Genomic DNA, 26887 nt, shown 5'->3' on the forward strand with positions numbered 1-26887 from the left:
TATGGTGCCATTTGATGAATCCGTACAAAGGTTTGCAAAACATTTTAAATTAAGATTGAAATGTTTTTGAAAAGTATGGTGGGATTTTCTAAAGAGGGGGCTAAATTAGAAGGGGTTGCAACATTTTTAAATGGCTTATAACTTTGTTGCCATTTGACGAATGTGGACAAAAGCTTTCAGAAAGATCATAGACCCAACATTCAATGTTTGTGTAAAGACTGAATGGATTTTGTCAAGTGGGGGCTAAATTATATGACCATTGTACATACATTTTGACAAATTTGAAAAAATAAAACATGGTCGGATTTCAAGCAAACCTGTGCAAGGAGCATTGGCAAGGACCTTAAAGCATGGTTTTGCGAATGTGCCCGTGTTTTATTGTTTGACAATGTTAATGTAGATATAAAAAATGGTGATATACCTTTGGTGACTGAGGTATAGCCTGTGGCCATGGGCAGTGGCAAGATTGTCCGGGTCATGGTATAAGGTCATGACCTGGACAACCTGGCTTCTGGCCATGACTGCGAGGGATGAACATATGTTTTAGCACCCCGGTTCCTGCTTTGGGAATGAGGGGTGCTAATAGCCTTTATCCTCCTTTGCAGGCACTGCAATGGAGGATAATGGTCTGGAGCCCCCATTAATTATTTATATATTTATTTATTTATTTATTTATTTATTTATTTATTTATTTATGTATGTATGTATTTATAACGCGCCAAAGCCCACAGGCATCAGGGTGCACACAGACAAACTTTGCTTGTGCCGATAACTTTGGCTGCCGGGCCGTTATCCCCCTGTTCTGGTCCCTGGAACATGGGATGAACACCACATTATTCCCATTAGAATAACACAAAATGTTAATGGAAATGTTGGAAAACATATTCAGTCTATTTAATTTACTGAGAAATGTAAAGCAGATGTAGTCTATATATTTATTTTTGTTCTATTCTTTAACTGTGAAACATGGTTTCTAAGGGAACCTTTCTTTTGTTGTTTTAAAAAAAAATGCAGGAGAGGTTAGAACATAAGGTGAGGATAGAAATGAGGGAAGAGGCACCAAGCACTAATATTGAAGGGCAGGTGGAGGGGGGAAGATGTTGCCCGTGTGTTACTTCTAAGGTAGTGGTCAGAGTTTCTCATGCTCCTTGATTACAGCTTCAAACACACTTTTAAATTGTTGCCCCTGCAGAGTGGTGTATTGCAGTATATACAAGGGCTGTTGTTTTCCAAAGACATAGATCAATAGCCTCTTTTATTGCTTGCAAGATAACTGGTGGGATTGCGTGTCCCACAGAAGTAGGCTGTGTGGATACAGTATTGCTTGAGGAAGATGATGTGGAGGAAGACAGCCTACTACTTGCTAATAAAAGAACAATATTTCTGAGAGCATTGCGTTAGACGGATTTGATGTGGTGGTGCATGGATGTGGTCCCATGGGAGTAATGTCCAGGTAGTCCACAACTGAGTACAAAGTTGCAGTCAGTGCATTTCACTTTTGTAGCTTTAGCCTTTGGTAAATAACTGCCACACCCTCGATTATCTCTGGGTGCTAGTGGTAGGCACTTCCTCTACTTCATCTTCGTGGTCCTCTTCATTGTATTTGGAAATACTGGGCTTTTCATGTTGTGTGGGTCCTCCAGCTGTTAGTGGTGGTGGCTCTTGGGGAGGAGGGATGGTAATAGCTAAAGCCATTTTTAAGATAAATAGCAGTTCTGCTACTGTTCTTCCAAGTATGTGCTTTGTACTAGATTGTTGTGGATAATGATTAAGAATAGGTATAGGAGCTGTGCAAGGGTACATTTTGAGCTTGAAAGTTCTTGATCAGTCGAAAATGCAGTTCCAAACTGTCCTCGAAGCAAGGACCCGGACGTGAAGTACAAACGCGTTCACGGACATGTCATCATGCCGTGCTTCAGTGCATGGTCACGTGGCACTGTCCGGAAGGTCAGCAATGAGGTCAGACGTTCGTGGATGTCGACAGAAGCAAAAACAGTGGAAAAATTAGAGAAGTGAACCGGGATATTTGACCCAGCCCTTTAAGACGAGGTAGCAATACTTTGGGATGGATGGGGATGCAGAAGATACTCAAACATGAATATTCAAACTAACTCAGGAAGTTGGAAAATCAAAATTGTTTTATTTCACTTGTCTAAAACAGGTAAAGCAATGGACATCAACGGATGTCACAACGCAGGATCTCTCAACGCATTTTTATAAAAAAGCATTTTATATAGTAAAAACCTGTCATTGCAGACATCAACCTATGTGGTTGCTCACGACATCCTATGTGGCAAACTAAAAAACCTATTGGAGAAAGGGATAGGCTCAAGGGGAACATCTAGGTATACATTCCATACGTGTCTACGAGAGTGCCAGGGTCTCTAGTATCAGGTGCGGCAACTAAACCATCCCCTCAAACAGGTCAATATGAACGTCATTGAATACACAACTTCCCATTGGCTATATAAACTATAGGGCTCTTGACTATGTGCCCCTCTATAATTGGTTGGCACCCTTACATCTGTCAGTACTTTTCCACATACACCAGCAGCTCGCAGGTGCTGGTGGGTTGGTCTTCACCATAGCTTCTCACCAATTAGCATATCATCTATCATCACCTCTGTGGTCTGCACATCAATTAAGACGTTGAACTCGGCCTTGGAAATGTTCCTTGCTCTGGAGAATATGAGGGAGTATCGCATGCTCTGTCTCCCTGAGTAGGTGTGGTTCATCACAACTGCCCATTTTCAGCCATCCACATGACTGAAGACCATGATTTTGAGCTCATGTGTATTTAAAATACTACTATTTAATGTACCTCTGACGTCTTCCTTGATTTTGTGCCTATCTTCTGAACAGGAGTTTGTTCTTTCACATGTTTGTAGCTACTGTCTGATCATTCCAGCTTAGAGCTGCCTTGGCTTCTTCGTGCTGATCCAGCCTCAACCTTCTTGATTCATCTCTGTAATTCAGTTGCTTTTTAGCTGCGACACATTGGAAAAGCCTTCCTTTTTCTGGTCCATCTCTTCTAAAATTTGTAGTGGAATCGCCCATATTTCACTCATTTGTATGTGTATATATGTTAGCAAATGCTGCAATCTATTCACTACATAGCTAGCCTTAAGGATACTTTGTCTGCTTCCATTTCTGTGCATCTGTACACATGTAAAATGACTTAATGTCTTTATCTTTTCTGTAGCATAAGCATCTTCATCTCAAACCCAAAATATTTCTTATTTTTGATACTTTCTTGATGCCCATAGAATATCTATGTTCCCTTGTCTCTGCAACTCTTCTGGGTTTCTCCACCCTGTTTCGTCTGACGTCACAACTCTTCTCCTCGCTCACTTTTCCTACTTCTTCAGGGATCTCATTCAAATAGGCATCATATTGTCGTGTATGCAGGTATGGTTTTCGCAATGGGAACCTTGCTTCCAGGATTCTCCTTGGTATTGGAATCTTCAATCGCACTGCACGTATTTCACATTCCGGTTCCCAGCATACAGGCAACATGGGCATGATTTTTGGGGTGGGTGTACTTGGCTCCTTCTCTACACTCCCCCCTCTAGGTGATTCATCGACCACTCTGCCATCATCCTTCACATCAAGACATCCTTTTCTGAAGGCATGCTTTTTTCAGGTACCATATCTTTATTACTCCTTTCGGACCTCCAGCTGATTTCACATTCTCATCCCTGTTCCAGGTCATAAGCATGCACTGTCAATTTGGACTGAAGAAGATCCATTTCCCCACATATTTCTTATGGTTCTTTGGGTATAGGAATTTAGTTTCTTCAGGTGCATGGATACTGGCTTTCTCTGATTTTTTCATCCTGATTCACCATCAATCATTATTTTCATCCCTATAGCTTTCTTTGCAGGCTTCCTGCATTGTGAGATAGCCAATCTGATTACACAGAATCCAAGCATCAGCATCACTATCAGGGCTCCAAGGAACTTGAATATATCTGCCATCCATTGCGGAACCCACAAAATGAGTAATCCAAACCAACTGTCATCAGGAATATCTTCCACTTTGTCTGCCATCTGGATGTGTAGCTTCTCTATGGACTCTGTGAAAGGGTCATTTTTGTCATCATGAGAAGGTATAAATGTGCAAAATGAATTATCAGCTCCACAGATCTCTTCTTCCTCAGATGAGCATCTGCTTTTGGAAACTCGCCAATGTTCAGGTCACTTTTAGTAATCACCAGTGCTGGAACATTAATATTTACTATAGAACATAGTCCTCCCCAATCCTCGGGCAGCGTCATATAAGCTCTGGATCCACAAGCCCAGTATTGATCCATTATCAATGCTGTTCCAATGGTCATTTGTAGTGCCTTAAAGATTCAACCACAATTCTGGTTCTCTCCAACGTTTCTTGTGCCATTGTGTCTGAAACACAGTTTTGCACTTTCCAAAGGCACTATCTGCAAAGGCCCTCCCTTGTCTTCGACCCATGTCAGTAGTTTAGCAAATTTTGATCATAATGGTTTACACAGTTTTTCCGCATTTTCAACAGTTGGTTTGTAATGACCAACTATTACCCAATTTCTGCAGATTACCACACCTTCTTCCAAGCAATCTGGTGAAAGTACTGAACCCCAAATCTGCATTGTTCCTCTTTCCTTCCATCTTCAAATTTCTTCTACAGATTTTCATGGACTCTCAAGTTTTGTGTTTACTTCCCACTTGATTTCAACTCCTTTTATTCCAGACTTTTCAGTATCTTATCACGTGATTATTAGTATGCTCTCTTAGTCTTGTCTTTGTGTCTTGAGCAAATAACTGGAAGGAAATCCCAAAAGAAATTAAAAAGGGTTAATCCACACATTAAGATACTCAAGTCAAAGTTTCCAGATCAAAAGAATAATATACAAAATTGGGACTTAATAAAATCTGACAGCACGCTCACCGAATTATTCCCAGACCCACCCATGATGGCTTACAAAATAGGAAAGAACTTGAGAGACCAATTTATAAAAGCAGAAAAACCCAAACCATCACCCCAGATGACTCTCAGCAAACAAAAAACAGGCACCTTTGCCTGTTTACACTGCCAACATTGTAACAACGTGATAAAAGGCGACAACATCAGACATCCCACAATGGCAAAAAGATCATGGTAAGAAATTTTGCAACATGTGACACGAAAAATGTCATTTATGCCATCCGTTGCCCATGTGGCATATACTATGTTGGTAAGATGAACAGGAAAGTTAAAGACAGGTGGACAGAGCACAAATCCTGTATCAGGACGAAAAACTGCAAATCCCCGGTCTACAGACACTTCTGAGATAAAAAACATAATGTATCACAAATGAGATTTGTGGTATTATAAGTTTTACGACCACTAAGCAGAGGTGTTAACCTTCCAAAACTCCTGGCACAAAGAGAACTCTTTTGGATAAACAAACTGGACGCTATGACCCCCTTTGGGATCAATGAGGATTACTATGTATGGCCATTTCTATAAACCATTTTACACTTCAGATACTTGAATCACATTAGATCCCTTTCTTTACATAACATTATGTCACCATGGGGTTCCACCACCCATACAGCAATAACTGTTGTACCCTATCAGTCAGACGGCTAACACCAATTTTCCACTTCAGGAAAGTTTGTACATCATATCATCTCTATGTTTCAACCTGCACAAGTACCCTCTGTTGATATGTAATGTATGCACATGCTTGCCATTTGATGGCACTAGAATGTACACCCAAGAGCCTGTCTGGGTTAGTTACTCTTTACATCACATTCTCTTGACTTAACACTGGACATGCCTGAGGTTTATCTGCTGTTTCATAATACTTGCATTTTATGCCCATGTTTGCCACTGGTTGGCATTACAATGTACACCCACAATTCCTGTTGGGTCAGTAACATTTGGACATTTCGAAAACGTTTGTATGTAATGTTTAGAATTAAGAACTAGTTGAGAGTCTAGAATACCCAATTTCACTTTACCACAGTGTACTAGACACTTCTAGATACATTTCTTGTATCCACATCTCCAAGGCACCTGTCTACTTCGCAATCCATGGAACGTGTTACCCCCCAAAAATTAATATGCAGCAGCCTTTATGGCTAGCCACATATCATTTATCCAGGGACACTAACAAGACAACACTTGTACCCCATTGCAACCCCTATCCTCCCAGTTCAACACTTTGCCGTTATCCCATTTGCCCTCTAGCTACTCTTAAACGGCATGACTCGCAAACTTGCATTTAAGAACACTTCCTTCTATCATCATTCTATACAATATCAAATATCGGCACTTACTTCGGTATTGAAATTGTTTACGTCTTTTCGCGCATGTGCGAGTGACGTCACAACATTGTCTAACGCCGCTGACGCATGCACGAATGATGTCATAGTTACAATTAGTATAAATACATGGCCGTGTTTTGACAAGCTCATTCGGCTCCCGACCACATCTGGACGCTTCTCACCTTGCCGGTTCTTATTTGGTAAGTACTTCTTTTAGCCAACACCATTTGGCTTAGTCTCTGACATTTTTAGTATACTAATTACTTGGACCTACAATATACTTTTGTAGACTAGAAGATACTTGGCTTGAACAAGATTACTTGTTAAGACTTCTGCATCTCTTATTAATCAAGACATCTGGAGCTTCTCCGGCAGTCTCCATCCATCACTAAATTTCAGCTCTTTTTGGCAAGATGACAACTTTCCATTCCCATAAATACTATTCATTCTCACTTTTTTCTAAAATGCACGTTATCGATAATCCGTGCACTATCCATATTAACCCTTCTTCCCATCATCTCTGTAGGTCCATTTCTTCTGATTTGGATATTCCCACCAATTGTAACACATTTTTATTATACCCCGCACTGAACATAAGGGTAGGACCTACTAAGCCACATTTGGCACATATATATATATATAACAAATGTGTAGAAACCTCATACTATTAATTCAAACGTTCACACAATGTTATACCATTCCACATCAGTATTCGTTCATGATGAGTAACTACTGGGTCACTAATGAAGACGGATGACAGGATGTTTTGTCACAAATAAGGCATAGGGCCTTTTAAATGGATAACATGATTTCTCACTTTGATGTTAAATGGACTTACAAAAAATTGCTTTAAACAAATACTAATGTATTGTTGTATATATTCTTTTGTGTAGAATTTAATTTGTTGAATATGCTGCCCCTGATGAAGAGTGTACATAACTCAAAACGCGTTGGGCCCACCAAGATACAAATAAAAAGCCAAAATTGTTTTTTATAAACACAAATGTATCCTTGAATTCTTTATTGAAATTTCCTTCATAAGAGACTCTAAGTGATTAAAACTGCTTTAAAATGTTATACTTAACCTCCATTAGGCCCTCTTTGGCCTCTTAGAAAGTGTGCAGGGGACGTAGCTATCCTCACTGGATTCCTCTTTTGTTCTATGTATGTATCCAGCCTATATACCATGGCTGTGTCCTTCTCGCCCACACCTTGAAGAATTCAACATAATGCTTTTTTTTTTCTGTTTAGCCTCCACTGAACTACATTTACTTTGGTGTGCAAGTGTATTCACCTGTGTTGGTTATCAATCCAATGTTTAGAAAGCTCCTATGGCTCAAGAACAAGTATCTTTTCTTCCACTCCTTGTTTAGTAATTTCAAAGAGTGTCCCGATAGAACCACAGTCCAATGTACTCTTTATCTATCTTATTGTTCAGTCTCTGTGTCCTTATTCCTTATCATCGATCTAGTCTGCATACGCTGAAGTACTTCCCCAATGCTTGCTTCGGACTGGGCTGGGGATGAAAGGGACTCTCTGGTGTAGATCTTTAAGTCTCTGAGGAATATCGAAGCTTGTCTCCTAAGGCCTTCACTACTGATGGCATGACGTGTTCTATGAAAAATGGCATGCTGAATCTGGGCTCATGCCACTTCCTCGTAAAGATCTTCATTAAGATTTCACCTCCCGGGAAAAGTTTGGGAAGACGTAATTGTTGAGGTCTGGTTGCTACAGGATCCCCATCTGCATTCTGAGCCCAAAACCCTTTCCGCTTGAGTTGTTCTGAAATGACAGAGATAATTGTAGCCATTCACGTTAAGTCGGCATGTAGCTCATTTCCCTAACAGTTCTGCTGTCGTCTGGGCATCACTTCCAGTTCCCGATGGAGGAGTAAGGGGTGTCCTCATTCGCCTCCCTGTCATATATTCAACGCATATAATGAAAAGGGCAGGCAATATAACCATCCTTTTTTCAATATGAGCTTCAATTTAGCTATCCTTTCCTTAAGCAAGTCGTTGAGTCTCTCACAGATTCCATTCGCGTGCCGGTGATAATCCGTAGAGAACTTCTGCTTTATACGCAGTAACAAACTTATTTGCTAAAAGACTTCATTTACAAAATGGGGGTCATTATCTGATCTCAATGCTTCACATATTCCCCATTTAGGGAACACTTTTCAAACTAAAATGTTTGCTGCACAGGTGGAATCTGGATGTGTACATGGACCATCTTCAATCCGCCTTGAAAAGGGACATATTACCACTATCATATATCTGTATCTGTACCATCATATATCTGCAGCATGTCGACATAGTTGATGTGTACATGTTGAAAAGGACCATTACCTCATGGGATAACTCCTTTAACTATACACACCATGTGCCGAGCAGTAAACTTTTGACATACAATGCAGTTTACTACATAAAATGCAATGTGTTCCAACAGGTTCAGTACAAACCAGTCCTCAGCAATAGCTGTTACCGAGGCTTTCTCTAGTGACATGCGCAGGGTAGTGCAGCTGTTCCAACACCACCCTTAATAAGGGTTCAGGCATCACCAGTTTACCTGTGCTTTCCTGTCACCACAATGCTTTGGAAGGGGTTAAAGAACACCCCATATGTGTCCACAGATCTTCCTCATCCTGTGGTGCTTCCCCTTGAATTTCCATCAGTTGAGTTTTAGGCAAATTGTTAAAACTGACATTCACACTCATTATCACCACCATTTTCACATTCACATCAGGCATATCAAAGCTCATTATAATTTCAGAACATGCACCTTATTTTGCTTCTTTGTCTGCAGCTGGATTTCTGTGTGAGATAAAGTCAGCTCCTTTAGTGTGTGCTGCACACTTAACAACTGCAATGGCTACTGGGAGCTGTAGTGCTCTAATAAGTCTGTCCAATAAGGCGGCATGTTGCCATGTCTTCATCAAAAAATGCAGGACGCTGCTGTACTATCACCATCTTCTGAGGAACTTTGAGTCTTATTGCCATCAACTAATAAGTGATGCTCATTTCAAATACTACTTTGTCATCTGTCGGGTGTTTGCTAAATATATCCTTGTCAGTAACGTCAGTCCATCTGTAACCCTCTCCAATGGCAATCACTGTACTCCATCCTCTACATCATTTATCAACTGCATCAAGCATAACTAATTCTCTTTGCGCTATAGCTGCTTGTAACTCTAAGGGAAAGATGCCCCCCCCTCTTCATCCATAGGTATCCTTGGCTTGAATAAAAACTCATCAGGTATCCTCACAGTCTTACCCACTAAGCCAGGTAACCACGTTAACAAAATGCATACCCCATAGTGCAATACTTCTCTTTCTAACTGTATTCCTTATATGGCCATTTGCCCTGTAAATGCCAAGATAATTTCATTTACATTTAAATAATGCATTACTGGAGTTGAACACACTATGCATTCATCAGTAAAAGAAATCAACATGCTTAATTTTGTAATTAAATCTCGGCCCAGTATATTAACTGGTGTCTGTCTTGAATACAATAATGGTACAGAAGTATCACATTCTTCAATAGAGACTGGCAATATCTCAGTAAAAGGAACTCTACTTGTAGCTCCTGTGAAACCTTGAGAATAAACCTTGAGCATTCATGGCATTTCCAGATAATGTAAACTTCCCCTCTGGTGTTGCACCCGTTTCTACCAAAAATAGATTTGCTTCCTATAGTGACGCAACCCTTGGTTCCTCTTGAGGATTGGGAGACACAGATAGCAATGAACACCTCAACTCACTCAGTGAGCTGTCCTATTGTAGGTACATGCTTAATCCCATGCCTGGGAAAGGGTTCCCTCCCTCGACAGTGACACCCCCAATACTGGGAGTCATTAACTGTTCCGTATTTGGGCCCTGCTGTATCTGGATGGGTGTGTGCTGTGAATGTCCTTGTGGTGGATTCAACGGTGTCTGTTGTGTTTGCAAAGTTGGTTGCATTCTCTGCGCTGATTGTGGGCAAACCCCTCACTACCTGGCTGGCTATATGCAGGCGGATGAGTGATAACCTCTCTCAATAACTGCTCATTTTGCACAATCCCTTGACTTCCAAACATTCAGGCTTCATGCCCTGTCATTCCACATGTCCAACATACAGGAGGGAGTCTCCTAATTTGCCCTTCATGCATGCCCTGGCTATCATTCTTCATATCCTTAAGCCCACCTCGATTATTCTGAAAATTTCCCTGGTTATTCTGGAAGTCTCCTTGATTATTCTGGAAGCCTCTTCCTCAGAAACCTCCCGTACCTCTTGATATAAATCCATTGTTACCTTGATCAAACTGCCTATGGTTATTCATCAGTGGCATACCTGCTGCTTACTGTGAACCTGACCCTTCTACGCTAGTCAGCATCGCCCCTTCTATGGAGTATTTTGACAATTTTATTTTGCACCAAGTTTGCTTCTTCACCTTTCCTAACATCATCTTTCTTTTGATTCTTCTCCTGTAGCAATCTGCAGTAGTGCGCACTGTCAGCTGTATTTCTGACCAAGGTTTTTCCTCCATACCCACCAGTTTCCTGAGCTGTTTCTGCACTGGATCTGGCAACCCATGACATAGTACATGGTGGAATACAGGTATAGATTTCCCCCAAAGTTCCCACGTTTCCAAAAACCACTGCTCTTGAACATTCTGAATATAAACAAGAGGATCTTCCCCTTCCCGCATCTTATGTGCCATTATAGCTCCCATATCTGACGTGTCTGGATGCTGCACTCTAAGCGCTTTCCAGACTGCTGCTCTACAGTTATTAAACAGTGCTCCATCATGAGCAGAGTTCTGCGCAGTGACACTCGAGTATCCTGCTCTCAACCATATCTTATCAGCCCTCTCCCCAAGAATAGCGGCTAGAAGACCTTTAATGTCTCCTATAGCTAACATGAGACTTCTTTCATTTTCCCTAACTCATGTATCCACTTTCCATCACTGGAGGATAAACTCAGGAGTGTATACCTTAAATTGTCCTTATCTATATGTGGCCATGGCATATACTGTGGTCTGATCCCTCCTTTCTCGAGTAAAGGAAACTGTGAGATTCCAAACTCACATTCATCCCCCATCATCTGTCTGTCCATAGCAGGGACAATGGTTCTGCACCACCTTCTTCCCAGTAGCAAATTTAGCCTGCTTACACAAGGTGGTGAATCCCCCCTCTCAATAACGGGTTGATCTAGCCACGCCAACGATTCTAACGCCCTAGATTTAGGTAGGTCTAGATCTGACCATCAAAATTCTTTGTCCAACGAAGAACATCCTTCAGGACCACATGTGTTATCTTCTTCTTCCCCACGGAAGGCTCCTCTGTCCTTACCTAACACATCCTGTCCCCAACTCGTATGACTTCCCTCCTTTTCATCTCTAGTCAGATTTAGCCTGTCCAAAGACAAAGCTCTATGCTCAAGATTTTATAAACGTCCCTCCTTGCTGTGCAACAGTGTTTTCCTTTCCTTTCAGTTATTACTTGGCCCTCATCTCATATTAGACCATGTCAATTTCATCCCCAATGCTTCTTATATCAAACTCATCCTCTAGATTTGCTCTAGACGGACCTGGTATTGGCTCATGTGTCGGGAGAAATCTTATATATCTTCCCATGCTACTACTGGATTAGGCTCCATTAATTCTTTCTCTATGCAATCAATGTTGCATACCCTCTGTCTTCTCTTGCGTTCTATTTCTTCATCAAGTTCTCTTTGCTTCCTTGCCTCTTCTCTAACCCGTTATTCTTCCTGTCTTTTCACCTCTCTTCTCTCATTTGCCCTATGTATCTCTTTGTCTCTTAATCTTTATATTTTTGTATCTCTTAATGTTTGCTCGTCCTCTTCTTCTCTCTTTCTTTCTAGCTTGTCTCATTCTTCAATTGCCTTCCTTCTTTGTTCCTTTGCCCTTTCCTGCTTTTTCTGCTATTCACCTTGATACAACTGTTCCGCTCTTTGTCAATTCTTTCAATTTAGCTTCATCTTCTTTCAATCATTCCTTTCGATTATTTTGTGCTCTATCTTTTTTGTATCTTTTTCATCTTGATCTTCCCTTTGCCTTACTTCCTCAATGCTCTTTGCATCAAGTTCGAGCAAAATCTGACCTCCCATCCATTTGTTCTGTTTAAGCGCTACCTCATAAGCCTTAGCTTTCTCTCCTTTCCATCTATTTCTCTCTCTATGTCTAGAGACATACCTGATCTATCACTCCTCTCCTTGTCCCTTCTCTCTTTGTCACTTCTCTCCTTGTCCTTTGGGACTTTAGGAATCACATCCCTTTCTGGAGTCGTTTCTCGATTTTCATTGCTGCTATGTGCAGGCAACTCATATGCCGGATTGATGTACCCTATTGCTGCCGCTCAATGGGTACACTCTGTCATCCTTCGTACTCTTGCCTTTTACTTCAGGCCCAGCAGGGGAGCAGAAGGCTCCTCACCCACCTTTTTTGCACTGGTTAAGCATCCAGTCTTCAGGAGGTGGCCCTTCCATATCCTCTTGGTACATTTTCCAGAGCTCTAAGCTCACTAACCTCTTTTCTAACGTTTTCCCTGTGTATGCTGTGTGCAAGTATGTCGTCATGTATTGCAAAACAGCTTTTCATAATGATCCTCCTTGTGGCCATGGCATGAACATCTTATCTCAGTTTGCCCTTAAAGTAGGGACCTTCCAATTATGTGCTGTAATTGCTGTATTTGCGTAAAAATTCAATTTAGACATAGTCTGTCTTTTTCTCAAAAATATAATATTTATTGCGCATCTGTTGATGTTCTCATCGCTCCTGAATGTTCATTCTCATATTCAAAGTGGATGGGCTTAAAGATACTGGCTATAATATTGTGCACGTTAGCCAATGCATTTCGGTTATTTTAACCTTCGTCAGGGCCGTACAATGATTTTAATATGCCCAATCTGTCGCCATTACAAAACAATGATTCAACATAATGCAGGAACAGCCATTGCACAATCAATTCAAAATCAAATGTATATAGACATACATACCAATTCCAAGATGTGTTTAAGTGTTCCAACGATATAGTAGTGGTTGTCAGAGTGGAAAGAAAAAGAAACAAGAAACATAATCAAAGATATGCAATAGGACTGTTTTACTTGTCCTTAGTGTAGCGTATAAAAATATGTGTAATCAATCAAATGTACCTTATAATCCATAGGACAGTAATGTTCGTTATAGACCAGTCCAGTCTGAGTAATCAATCCTGTTAAGGTTATGTGAAAAAGGTATCAGAATACAGTCAATCTTTAAACATGTTCAGATCTCGAGCGCGAAGAATCCGCTTACCGTTACTCAGCAGAAACGCTCCTTCAATGTCAGAAGCTGCCGCAGGAGTGTGAGCGTGAATGACAAGGGCGGTCATCCACTATTAGGACTCTGGATACGACTCCTTCTGAAAACATGCTTTGACGCAGGACTCTGGGCTTAATCTAACTGTGACGCTCCTCTTCTCACAGTTTTTCAATTGCTTTACGCTCCTCATCTCTAGTCAATTACTTAATGACTTGCCACTCATCGTCTCAATCTAATCACTTATCAACTCGACATTCGGCATCTGAAGTTGTTTACCACAACCACCCTCTGTTACTTATTACCCCTTATCACTCTCTCCACTCAACGCCATTCTTGTTTTGCCACCTCACTCAGTCTACTCACCATTGCATTTTCGCCTTCCGACTCTCGGGTTCGTCGCCTCCTCTACCAGCCGCCTCAGCCTTCCATCCTCTCAGCTTCCTGTTGAAATCGGGAGGATATTCCATAGAAACAGAGGGACCCATCTCACCTGCACTGGCAAGATTCTGTAAGTTAATTTCCACAATCTACCGGGAGCTTCACGTCCTTTCAGCTTAATGGTGGAGTACGACCGATAATACCGGGATCCCAATGCTTACTAGGTCGACGGTTCTTTAACCATCATCTCTCAGTTACGACATGACACATGATTATCGACTGAGCCATTTAAGTCAAGGTAGCAATACTTTGAGATGGTTGGGGATGCAGAAGATACTCAAACATCAATAATCAAACTAACTCAGGAAGTTGGCAAATCAAAACTGTTTTATTTTCAATTGTCTAAAACAGGGAGTACAATGGACATCAACAGACAAAGAATGGTCTCTCAACACATTCTATAAAAAAGCATCTTATATAGTAAAAACTCATCATTACAGATGTCAACCTACATGGTTGCTGACATCATCCTATGTGGCAAAAAAAAAAAACCTATTGGAGAAAGTGATAGGTTCAAGGGAATCATCTAGGTATACGTTCCATACTTGTTTAAGAGAGTGATAGTGTCTCTAATATCAGGTAGGGCAACTAAGCCCTCCCCTCAAACAGGTCACTATGAACGTCATTGAATACACAACGTCCCATTGGCTACACAAACTATAGGGCTCTTGACTACGTGTCCCTCTATAATTGGTAGGCACCCTTACATCCGTCAGTACTTTTTCACAGATGCCAGCAGCACACAGGCTTGCTTCCAAGTACTGGTGGGTTGGTCTTGACCATAGCTTCCCACCAATTAGCATATCATCTATCACTCTGCCTTGGAAATTGTCCTTGTTCTGGAGAATATGAGGGAGTATAGCATGCTCTGTCGCCCTGCGTAGGTGTGGTTCATCACAATTGCCCATTTCCATCCATCCACGTGACTGAAGACCATGATTTTGAGCTCTGGTGTATTTAAAATATAACTATTTAAAGAACCTCTGGTGTCTTCCTTGTTTTCGTGCCCATCTTCTGAACAGGAGTTTGTTCTTTCACACATGTGTAGCTACTGTCTGATCATTCCACCCTAGAGCAGGCTTGGCTTCTTGGTGCTCTTCCAGCCTCACCCTTCTTGATTTATCTCTGTAATTCAGTTGCTTTTCAGCTACGACATGTTGGAAAATCCTACCTTTCTCTGGTCCAGCTATGCTAAAATGCGTAGTGGAATCGCCCATAGTTCACTCACTTTTATATATATGGAGAAATGATAATGGAGATGATAGATATGTGTCTTACCAACAATGTCTTTTTATTCGACAACATATTTTACAATCAACTAAGAGGGACTGACATGGGCACAAGCTTTGCCCCTTCATACGCCAACTTGACAATGGGTTGGTGGGAGAAGTTTCATGTATGGACAGAAGGCAATCATCGTTACACCAATCAAGTGATTTTATGGCTAAGATTTATTGATGATCTTTTTATCCTTTGCAAAGGTGAAGAAAAAGACTGGCTCGAATGTGTTAGTGCGTTGAATGTGAACAATCTAAACTTGCAATTCACTGAAACCCATAGTCGGCAACAAATAATCTTCTTAGATGTTCTGGTAAAAACCGACCGACATGAAATTATCACTGAATTATATAGCAAGCCTACAAGTTCCAACATGCCACTGTTCACCACAAGCAATAACCCGACATCTTTAAAGTTGAGTATCCCTTACGGCGAACTTGCAAGAATTAGACGTAATTGCAGTAAATTAGAGAGCTTCGATAAAGAGTGTAAACTAACAGCAGTGAAATTCTTGAAACAAAGATACCCGAAAGCTGTCCTCGAGAGAGCATACATTAAAGCATATAACTTAAATCGAAGGACTTTACTCTCGTCTCATAAATGATCAGAAGCCAAAGAACAAGAGGATGCAATAAGACTTATTCTTAAATTTGGAACACATGCTAACATCATAAGGAAGATATTACATCGACATTGGCATGTTCTACAATCTGACGAAGCCTTAGCACCGGTCCTTAAGGAAAAAGTCAACATAACTTTTAGAAAATCCACCTCCATCAAAGACTCTTTGGTTAGTAGTTTTCTGTTGCCCACTAATGAAATTCAAACCACTACCACTTGGTTACATAAAAACACTAATGGTTTTTTCAAATGCTCGAAATGTAAAGCATGCAAATTTGCTCAGAACAAAACCAACTATATACATCCTGTAACTAAGCATCATGTAGAATTGGGTAGTCACATTACATGTAACACTGAGTTTGTGGTATATGCTCTCCTATGCTCATGTGACCGCTGGTACATTGGCAGCACCATCGGCAAATTAAAACTGAGAATCCTACAGCATATGAGAGCTATAAAAAACTGACCCTTCATACCCAATGGCAGTCCATTTTAAAGACATACACAAGAGCAAATTGGACAGCCTGAGATTCTTTGGATTGCATCATGTTCGAGCCAATCCTTGTGGGGGCAACAGAGAACTGGCACGCCAAATGGAAACTAGGTATATCTTGGATTTTGAATCAAAACAGCCAAAGGGCCATAACCTTGATGAAGAGCTACATACATACTTAAGAACTTAAGAATATGTGGCATCAAGAATAATGAATGCTTTCATCTGTCCTCATTACCCTGCGGACAAAACTTTGGGTTATTAGTGTATACAAATTTTAAGATCATTATGGATGTCTATGTTGATATTTTATACACTATCAAGAGTTTGAAAAAAGTGAGTTTTTGGTAAAATGATGTTTTAGTATATCCTATCATATTCAAGATTTTAATATTATTGATTAGTGCCTGTTTGTGGTCATATGATTGTTTTTAGTAGGTGTTCATGTGTGTTTTTATCTGCAATTTAAACTTCTAATACATCTTGGTTCCCTTTTAAATTGTCCTCTAGAAACTACAGTTGCTATTGGCTATGAATTTTCTACATATAGCAGATTTCTGCCGAGATTCATGCCTATATACTACAGTGATTTTTAATATAGATGTCTACTTTATACAAGAGATATTAGATTAGCACTTAGCACTTTATAAATCTACCTTAAGTGAAATTCCATGCAGTTTGCACTTTGTGATTGGCCATATAAAGCTTAGCACTATGCACTTTATTGGCTAGCGCCAGACATGCTTGTAAAGCTTAGTCTATGCACTTTAAGACCTGTTCACAGAAAGTGAGATTTCATGCAATCTGCAATTTATGACTGGCCATACAGAGTTAAACACAATGCACTTTATTGGTTAGCGCTTGTCATGCTTGCGCCATGGGCGCATACATTTACGATCAATATGGACCTTATTTCCCATTTACGAGACTTTGGTGCCTTTCTATTTTTCCCAACAAACTACACTTACCACAATGCACTTGGCTATAACCATCTTTTCCTGGCCATTACTATTCGCCATCTTCGGAACTACAATCCCCAGAAGCCCTAGGGATCTCCTCTGCTTCCACCAGCTCAGGAACAGAGAGGGAGGTGGCCGATTGTCTACAGGTGTGCTTAGCCAGGTGCAACCAATTAGCCTTCCTCTGTGCTGGGCTGGGCGGTATAAAAGCTGCTGCCTGCAGGAGCTCAGTCTCTTGCATTGGGAGTCTTTCCGGCACCTTGTTGCTTTGAGCTGCGGATCTTGTGTGCGGTTCCTCCTTGCTCCGGCTTGGATCCGGTGCCCTGCCGGGCTCTCTGCATTGCGGCTGATCGCGCTCTGCTGCCTTCCGGCCTACGCCCTTGCCCTGCCGGGCTCTCTACATTGCGGCTGATCTCGCTCTGCTGCCTTCCGGGCCTCCGCCCTTGCCCTGCGGGCTCTCTACATTGCAGCCGATCACGCTCTGCTGCCTTTCAGCGTCCGCTCTTGCCCTGCCGGGCTCTCAACATTGCAGCCGATCACAATCTGCTGCCTTCCAGCCGCCGCCCTTGCCTTGCCGGGCTCTCTACATTGCAGCTGATCACGCTTTGCTGCTTTCCAGCCTCAGCTCTTGTCCGCTCGGCTCCCTGCTCTGCAGCCTGCCTCACTCCGGCTGCCTACAACCCTTGTCCTCTGGGCTCCCTGCTCTGCAGCCTGCCTCACTCCGGCTGCCTACAGCCCTTGTCCTCTGGGCGTCCTACCTTGCAGCTGATCACGCTCCGCTGCTTACTACCTACCTTTTTCCGCTGGGTTCTCGGCCTAGCAGCCCTCTACAGTCCTCTGCAACCTTCTACGGTCAGCGGCCCTGCCCCTCAGGGCTCACACCTTGCTGCCCGGACCTTCTGGGTTCCTTGCCGTGCAGCCTGGTTTACTCCGCTGCCCTAAGCCCTTTCCCTCTAGGCTCTCTACCTTACAGCCCTGCTCCTGTGGGCTTGCTCATCCTGCTTTACTCCGCTGCCCTAAGCCCTTTCCCTCTGGGCTCTCTACCTTGCAGCCCTGCTCCTGTGGGCTTGCTCATTGCTTTCCTGCTCCTCTGAGCACTCAACCTTGTTCCTTACTGTTCTCTGCTATCCAATCCTGTTACATGACTTTCCCTTCATTTCCTTCTGCTAGTTTGCTATCAACTTCCCTTTCCTGGATTTGTCTGTAAGTATCTTCTCTTGTACTGTTCGTGGACCCTTTTGTACAGAGCTTGTCTGTTGGTTTCCTTCAGGCAACCTCTGCCCCTTCCCTTGTCTCGTTTCTACGTTACAGACACCCATAGCTGTTGTTCCAAGTCGTGAGCAAACAGCGTGGGCCTCTGTTATAGCAAACTGTGCAGAAGGCTAGAGTTTTTCCTAAGGTCTGTGGAATACTCTTTCCCTATATCTGCATACACCCCTAGAGGTAATCCATTCTGTTGTACCTTATTCCTTGCTACACTTGACTACTCTTCGTTCTCATTACTTTCAGCTGTGTGTGTACTATTCTGTCCACCTTACTTCGGCACAACCACCCGAAACCCTTCCTGGGTGTCCTGTGCCTCTCTTTTCAGGGTGTCAACTCGTGACAGCGCTGGACAGACATGCATTTATATGTAAAGTTTAATCTATGCACTTCATGACCCAATTATAGAAAGTTAGTATTATGCCCTTCATTGGAAAGCGTCAGACACATGTCTATGCATTGTATTTCTCTAAAGACACCAATAATAGAGGTGGCAGCTCTTTATTTTTGCAGGCTAACATTTAAATATGAACGGTACAAAATTTCTGTTTTAAAGAAATGCCCTAATGAATAACACATCACCAATTATATAAAAGTATGTGTTTAATGCCTGCAATTCAGCAACACTCTGGCTGCCATATATGCTTTAACATCAGAGCATGAGAAATACAAGCACATGCAAGAGTAGCCGTAATGGCTATTACAATATGGCAACCACTTTCAACAGCAAAATAGGCTGAGATTAGGCAGCAATTTAAACTGAAAAGGGACCATGATTGTCAGTAGAACCATAGAGTTGGGTAGCGGTGGGTATATTCACAATGTCACAGAGCACTCACTTGTACGTGATCAAGCAGCGAGGAAGCTATGAAGCGCGTTGTACTGTGTGTTTTCTTTCTTTGGCTAATGCTGCAATAAACTGGAGATTTTAAAGGATACATTTTGCCTTTGGTCTTTGATGCAACGGATGAAGCATTTCTCTGGCGGTCAGTTCACTGTTTGGAGTGTCACCCCCCTTGGGGAAAGAAGCAACCACTTTCCCTTTCTTTACTATATATATATAATATATATATATATGTATATATATATATATATATATATATATATATGTATATATATATATATATATATATATATATATATATATATATATATATATATATATATATATATATGTTGGTGCATGCCGCAATCTATTCACTACATAGCTAGTCTTAAGAAAACTGTGTCTGCTTGCATTTCTTTGCATCTGCATACGTGTAAAATGACTTAATGTCTTCATCTTTTCTGTAGCATAAGCATCTTCATCTTGAGCCCGAAATAGTGTTCATCTGTGATACTTTCTTGATGCCTATAAAATATTTATGTTCTCTTATCTGTACATCTCTTCTGGGTGTGTCAGACCTGTTTCGTGTGACGTCACCACTCTTCCGTTAAGCTCAATTTTCCTACTTCTTCTGAATTCTCATTCAAATGGCCATCATATTGTCATGTACGCAGGTATGGTTTTCACAATGGGAACCTTGCTTCCAGTATTCTCCTTGGTATTGGTATCTTCACTGGCACTGCACGTATTTCAATTCCGGTTCCCAGCATATAGGCAACGTGGGCGCAATGCTTGAGGTGGGGGTACTGGGCTCCTTCTCTACAAGAGTGTTAAAAATGATGATATAAGGTGGGTCATGGCAGAGTTGTAAGGTGAAACTTTGTAAATTGGACAAAAATGTTGCTATATTGGGGTCAGTATGATATTAGTAAGTTGTAGGAAAATAGCATGCAGTGGTAAAAACCCATGGAATTCTTTGTTATGGTTAAGGTGCACCAATAAAAACCTTTAAAATTCACTGAAAAAACATTGTTAAAGGGATATTATGGTTACGTTGCACTAATCAATACCTATGAAATTCAGAGAAAACACATTATTGTTAAGTTGCACCAATAAAAACCAATAACGTGCACTGAAAAAACATTGCTAAGGGGACATTTTGGTTAAGGTTCACCAATAAAAACCAATAACATTCCCTGACAAAACATTTTGTTAAAGGGACGTTATGGTTAAATTGCGCTAAAAAAAACCTATGAAATTCAATGAAAAAATGTGTTAACGGGATGTTATGGTTACAAGTAAAATGGAAAAACCTCAGAAATTCACCAGTTATGGTAAGAAAAGCAACCATAACTCGTGACACCACCGTGCAATGCTAAGACTAACACTTAGGACATCAAAGTTGAGATCACCAAACAAACCCAAATGTGTTTTGAAGATTATTTGCCCACCGTTCTATAATTGGACACCAGCGGCTGTCTGTGGATCCAACATGGCAACCGTTTCAAAAATAGAGGGGCTGGAAAGGGCGGGGAGTGGAATAAAGTTGATATGGAGAGGTGTTTTTAGGGTTAACAAGGGTTTGCAGATGCTACTGAGTCCGTGGTCACCACCGCTGACCTCGAATACCACAGTGAGGATAAAGTCTGTAAAAGCCTGGAAAGCACATTTAGAGTGATTTTTGGCTGTTTTTATAGGTGAAAAAAGGTGTCCATGTGCCACTGAGTCTGTAGTCACTTGCTTTCCGTGGACATCATTTGGATTGCATGGGGTTATGCGTGAGTCTTGTTATTTGAAGGTGTATTGTACATACTTGTTATATTATTTAATTTGTTTGTGGTTGTTGTGTCCACTGGCCACACCACTATAGTAACATGGGTATAGTAATTATAGGTAATTTAGGCAGAGTATACAGTATTTGTAATATGGCGGAATGATATAATTGAAGTATATATGGTCTTTATGATTGTAGTACAATTGAGGACTTGGTTTATGAAATATGTCTTTGTTTATACTTGGTATGGTTACAGTAAGAAAGCTGGAATCTATTGTTCTGCGGAAAAAACACACTAATTTATTAAGCAGAATATTTTAAAAACTTTAATTGGATTCAATTTTACATATACATTGTTAGGCAGAATCATATGCAGTACCCTTTGGGAACACCACACACAAAGTGACTACAAATTCGCCTCTGGTACAAGCCTGTACTACAAAGTAAAGTGCAGCGATGGCTGAGCAGCCAGACTTATCTCAAGAGTAAAGTGAGCAGCATCAATAGTTACACAAAGGACAACAATTACTATGGTTCAAACAAACACTGACTCAAGGTTTCTGAGTAAAAGAATATACATTTATTTACACATTAGTTATGAAACATTTCACTATTATCAAGCAGTTGAAAAATCACAATCTTAATACGTTACACCACACCCAATAGATTCTGGACAAGTTAAGCTCAAATGAAACGTGAGCAAAATGGCACACCAGTAATTAAAAAGGGAGGGAAAGACAAAGTTAGACAAATGTTGAGCAGCACCAACAAGTAAGTAAGCAGGGAAATCTAGAAAAAGTGACTACAGTGAGGAAATCAAATCAAGAGGCCTGGGCCAAAGTCAATGGACCAAAGTCTTTGCAGAGTTTCACACAGCTGAGAGTAGTTTGCTGTTAAGTCTTTGCCAAGAGTTCAGAACAAAGTTGGTCAGATTAAAAGTTACTTTATAGAATAGAGAAGGACAAGCCCTCGGATTGGCAAGAGATTTCAAACACTTTTACTGCGGTCGGGCGGAACAAACAACTGGGTTTGAACAGTACCGTAAATGGAGAAGAATGCTGTAGCTGAGGCAGACGTTCCTGGGGTTGTATACGAATTGTTCGTTTTACAACTGTTCGAATTACAATTGACCTTTTCACAATTGACCGAATTGTGAAGGTCAATTGTAACATATATGTGGGGGGAAAACCCCCACAACCCCCCACCCAATGCCAAACCCCCCAAAACCCCTATATATATATATATATATATATATATATATATATATATATATATATATATATATATATATATATATATATATATATATATATATATATATATATATATATATATATATATATATATATATATATATATATATATATATATATATATATATTATCAAACCGATATATATATATATACATACATACGGTCAATTGTGAAAAGGTCAATTGTGACCCTTTAAATTCGGTCAATTGTTTATTCAAACAATTGTAAACGAACAATTTTGGTAATACCATTCCTGGAAGGTCCTGCAGGCTCATGGTTCCTGAGGCCACTGTCGGACTGACACGAAGTAGGAAGACTGAAGGGTCCTGCACTGCCCAGGGAAGAAACCAGCAGCCGAGCAAAGCAACAAATAAAAGGTGCGCTCCTTAAAACCCAAGCAGGGTCCGTTCCTCCTGGCTATCGGGTTCACTGTAGCTGTACACAGTAAATTCAACCAGAGGAGGGAGGCCTGGCTTACAATTTGGTGAACTGGTTGTTCCCACCAGCTCAAGGGGAGAAGAGTCCTTGCAGATCTTCCCTGTCATGGAAGTTTGGAGATTCAGACCCACAGCATGGTTTTACCGGGAGGTTCAGTCATGGTAGAGGTCCTCTTCTGTCAGCTTCTCTTCGATCCAGTGGTGACTCTGCCTTCTCAGTCCCAGAGACATGCTTTTTATGCAGTTTTCCCCCATTCACACAGCCTTACTGTCAATCACACAGCAGGGTGGATGTCCCGTCGGGACAGTCACCACAGCCAATCATTCTAGAGTGCGACATGGGTCTCCAAGGAGACCCTGTGCAGGGAGTCTCAAACCCTTCCCTCACATCCTGTCCCCCTCGGACATTCAGGCACCTAAGGAGGGCTTCTGTGCAGATGCCTGCCAAAGGTCGACAAACAAAGGAATCAAACCTGGTTTGTCGCGCAGAGTAAAACATAAGAAATACTTTTACAAAAGAAATGGTGAATAAACCCAGCTGAAACCGTATAAAAGTAAATATTGTCCAGCTGGTTTAAGCTACTAAGATAGCCTAAAACAATACCAAGGCTATTTAAAATAACTGCGGTAGGAAAAATAGGGTAGTTACCACTGCCAACAGCCAAATCTTAATGAAAAGGGAACAAGACAATGTTCCATGAGAAAGGGACAAAAAGGGATAACTAGTAAACCATTCAAGAACTCTATGTAAGATAGTGTGTACTGGGTCTGTGATTTTAAAAAGACTAATACAGTCAATGGCAACTTTACCTGTTCTGGGAGACAGTAGTCAGTCCCAGAAAATGGATTTTAAAGCGGGAAGTCTGAAAAAGACAACCCAGTGTCACTGCATTGAATAGGTGAAGCTCCACAGTCTGTGCACACAAAACTGTTAAACACACACAGCAAAACACATGTAAGAGTGGGATAAAAGGCCCACACTCTTACCAGGTGAAAAAAAAGAACCCTAGAAATCCAGCAAAGCTGATGAGGGACTCAGTAGGTAAGGGAAATTAGCCATATTGGAGAATTCTCCCTAACATACATTTACATTATTTGACCCTCATAAACTGTACATTCTATGTACTGTGTTTGGTACAACATTAGTGTGTGCTACACTGTTGCTGTATTGACAAGAAATAATCATTGGGTCATTGGGAAATAAAATCCATATAGGATCAAAACAATTAAAAAATAAACTATTATGTACATGTAAGTGTGATGATATGTTTGTTTGAAGTGTATTGTAATTAAGGGGATATTTAAAGTAGTTAGATCCCTGCTTGCATATTCTAACTATATTTGATTTTAAAAGTACTATTGTAGTATTATGGATGTAGTTAGATACCTGTTGGCATATTTTAACTGTTTATTGTGGTACAGTTTAGTGAGTAAATTTGTGTTGAAGGAATATTAAGCCATAATTATGCTTGATGTGCTGGTAACGTATGTTTTGGAGTCATTACATTCAAACCAACTACTTCTTTTTTTGATATATTCATTATAGTGGCCTGAAGTGGTTTTAGCACCAGTGTAGTTGATGATGCCCACTGTTGTGAAGGTTTTCTTGGCAAGTTATAATTGGTCCTATGTGACGCCTGTATGCAAAAAATAGTTTTTGGTACCATTTGCATTGTGCCTTAGAAGCATTTGTATCACACATTGGCCATCTGAGTTTATATGTATGTTGAAACAATTGTCTGAATTACTAAATTGGCATAATATAGTATGATTTGCATTATGTAGAAGCTGGCAAAATGGAATGCATTTAAAATTTGGTATGAATACATGCACAAATCCTTCATTAGGAATGTGCTCTTTTGAAACATTGTTGCAGAGAGTGTATGTTTGTTTCCATGGGTATAACATCTGGATCATGTCATTTATAGAGATGTTTTTTTTGGTTTCCAGTACTTGTAGTAGGAACATTAGGAATGTATGTGGATCATCCTGTGTGTTTATGGTACATTTTACCATTCATGTACAATACAAGTTGCCTGTGAGAGGTGTCCAGAATGAAAATCTGAGCCACTTTATATTGTTCTGTCCTGGTTATGGGGACGTAAGAAAATTGACCATCTTGTAAGTATTAAAATTTACTAATTTGAGCCAGTATCACCCAGCCATGATTGTTCTTTTTGAGACAGGTACCGAACTGACATCACGGGCCATCTTGTCCTATTTGAAGGCAGCCATGTATCGAAGAAAATGGTTTTTATGAGGTAAAACCGCTGCACTTCTTAGTTTTTGGAAATGTGTGTTTTTATTGTTATCATGTCTTAGTATTTTTAACATGTTTTGGTGTATGAACTACTTTTTGTGCAATAATGGATTATGCTTTTTTCTGTTTTGCCTTGTACATGTTTGATGGATATTTGTATTCAAATAAACATACTACAAGAGCAAGTAGGAATAGACGATTGAGGGTTTGCCGATGTGAAAGTGCTATGTAACTCATACCTTCTTTAAAGACTGTGCTGCCAATGTCAATCAATGCATGATCTAAGGTTAGACCTTGCATTGCGTGAATAGTGACAATGTGTGCAAAAGATGGAAACAATTGTTCTCTGTGTACGCACATATCTTTGAAAATAAGGAAACATGCTATTGTGCTGCTTATTTTGTTTAACACCTGCAAGATTGTCAAAGTGGATGTTGACAAACTGAATGTTGTTGTCATGTAGATATATTTGGAAGACAACAACTGCACCAATTGCTCCATTCACTAAACCTTGTTCTACGTCAAGGTTACATTTTAGAATGACTCTGCAGTTTAGACTCAGAGTTAGTACTTTTTCAAAACCAGCTCTGTTGGAGATACATTTTTCTAAGCTACTTAATCATGCTGTTGTTTGTTGACACATAGTGAGTGTCATGCCATCCACTTCTAGTTTTTTCTGTGGAGCTCATATGTAGTAGGGTTGCATTTCTTTTTTCAACATTGTATCGTTGAATTGGCTACAGCTTGGATTGGCATTAAGAACATGCATTTTATATTTTGTTAATTGTTCCATGAAATCAGGAGCAGATGTGTTTTGCCCATATAGCTCATGGATTAGTCTAGTATTTGAGATGTATTTTGTATGTTTAGTTAGCAGACTAGTTATGTTAGCATAGGTGAGATCTGCAGACTGACACATGTTTTGAGTTAGTTCCCTGTAGCAAAAATGATGCCAGAGATTTACATGCAGAGTGTGTTACCCCATTGTTTGTGTCCTAAAATTGGTTGACCTTTTACTGATGTTTACTGTAAGAGGTCTCTGAAAGCAATAATGTGATGTCCTCCAAACAGTTCTTTGTAAATGTTGATTAGGACTGAAGATTAATTAAAGCCTACTTGAGTTTGTAAACCATGCTTACTTCAGCTATCAGCTATTTGTTTCAGAATTCTTCCTACTTCAGTAGCAGTTTCTGCTTATAATTTGTAGTAGTCTATTGTTTTTTTGGTGTTAAACTGGAAGGAACAATGTTCGGTGTAAAGTTACTTCTCCTATGATGTAGGCAGCTAAACCTGTGGGGCTTTTACAACAGATGAAAGGTTGTTTTTGGTTAAATCTTGTAGAAATGTGCTGATTATTTTAATTAAGAATGTTTTACCAGATCCAGCATCACCACTTACATACAGGAGGAGAGGTTTATAGTTTCATTTTTAAAACCATGTTTAATTCTTCAGTGACTTTTAGATAAATGGTGAGTTGTTCATCATTTAGCTGTGATTTGAGCACTGTCAAACCTTCTTCAGATTGTTTAGATTGATACATGGTATTTTCTTCATCTGCCATGGCTATGTCTTGCTTCAATTAAAATGTGTGATCTGCAAAGTGGTTCTTGGCTTCCTGTCTTTATCTATTAGAGATTCAATGTCTTCCTCTTGTTGGTGTTCATGGTCCAACATTTATTTGTATTGTTTGAAATTGACA

This window comes from Ambystoma mexicanum, chromosome 3q (genome assembly GCF_040938575.1).
Source record: "Ambystoma mexicanum isolate Mex_15411 chromosome 3q, UKY_AmexF1_1, whole genome shotgun sequence".
In the NCBI taxonomy this organism is placed as follows: Eukaryota; Metazoa; Chordata; class Amphibia; order Caudata; family Ambystomatidae; genus Ambystoma; species Ambystoma mexicanum.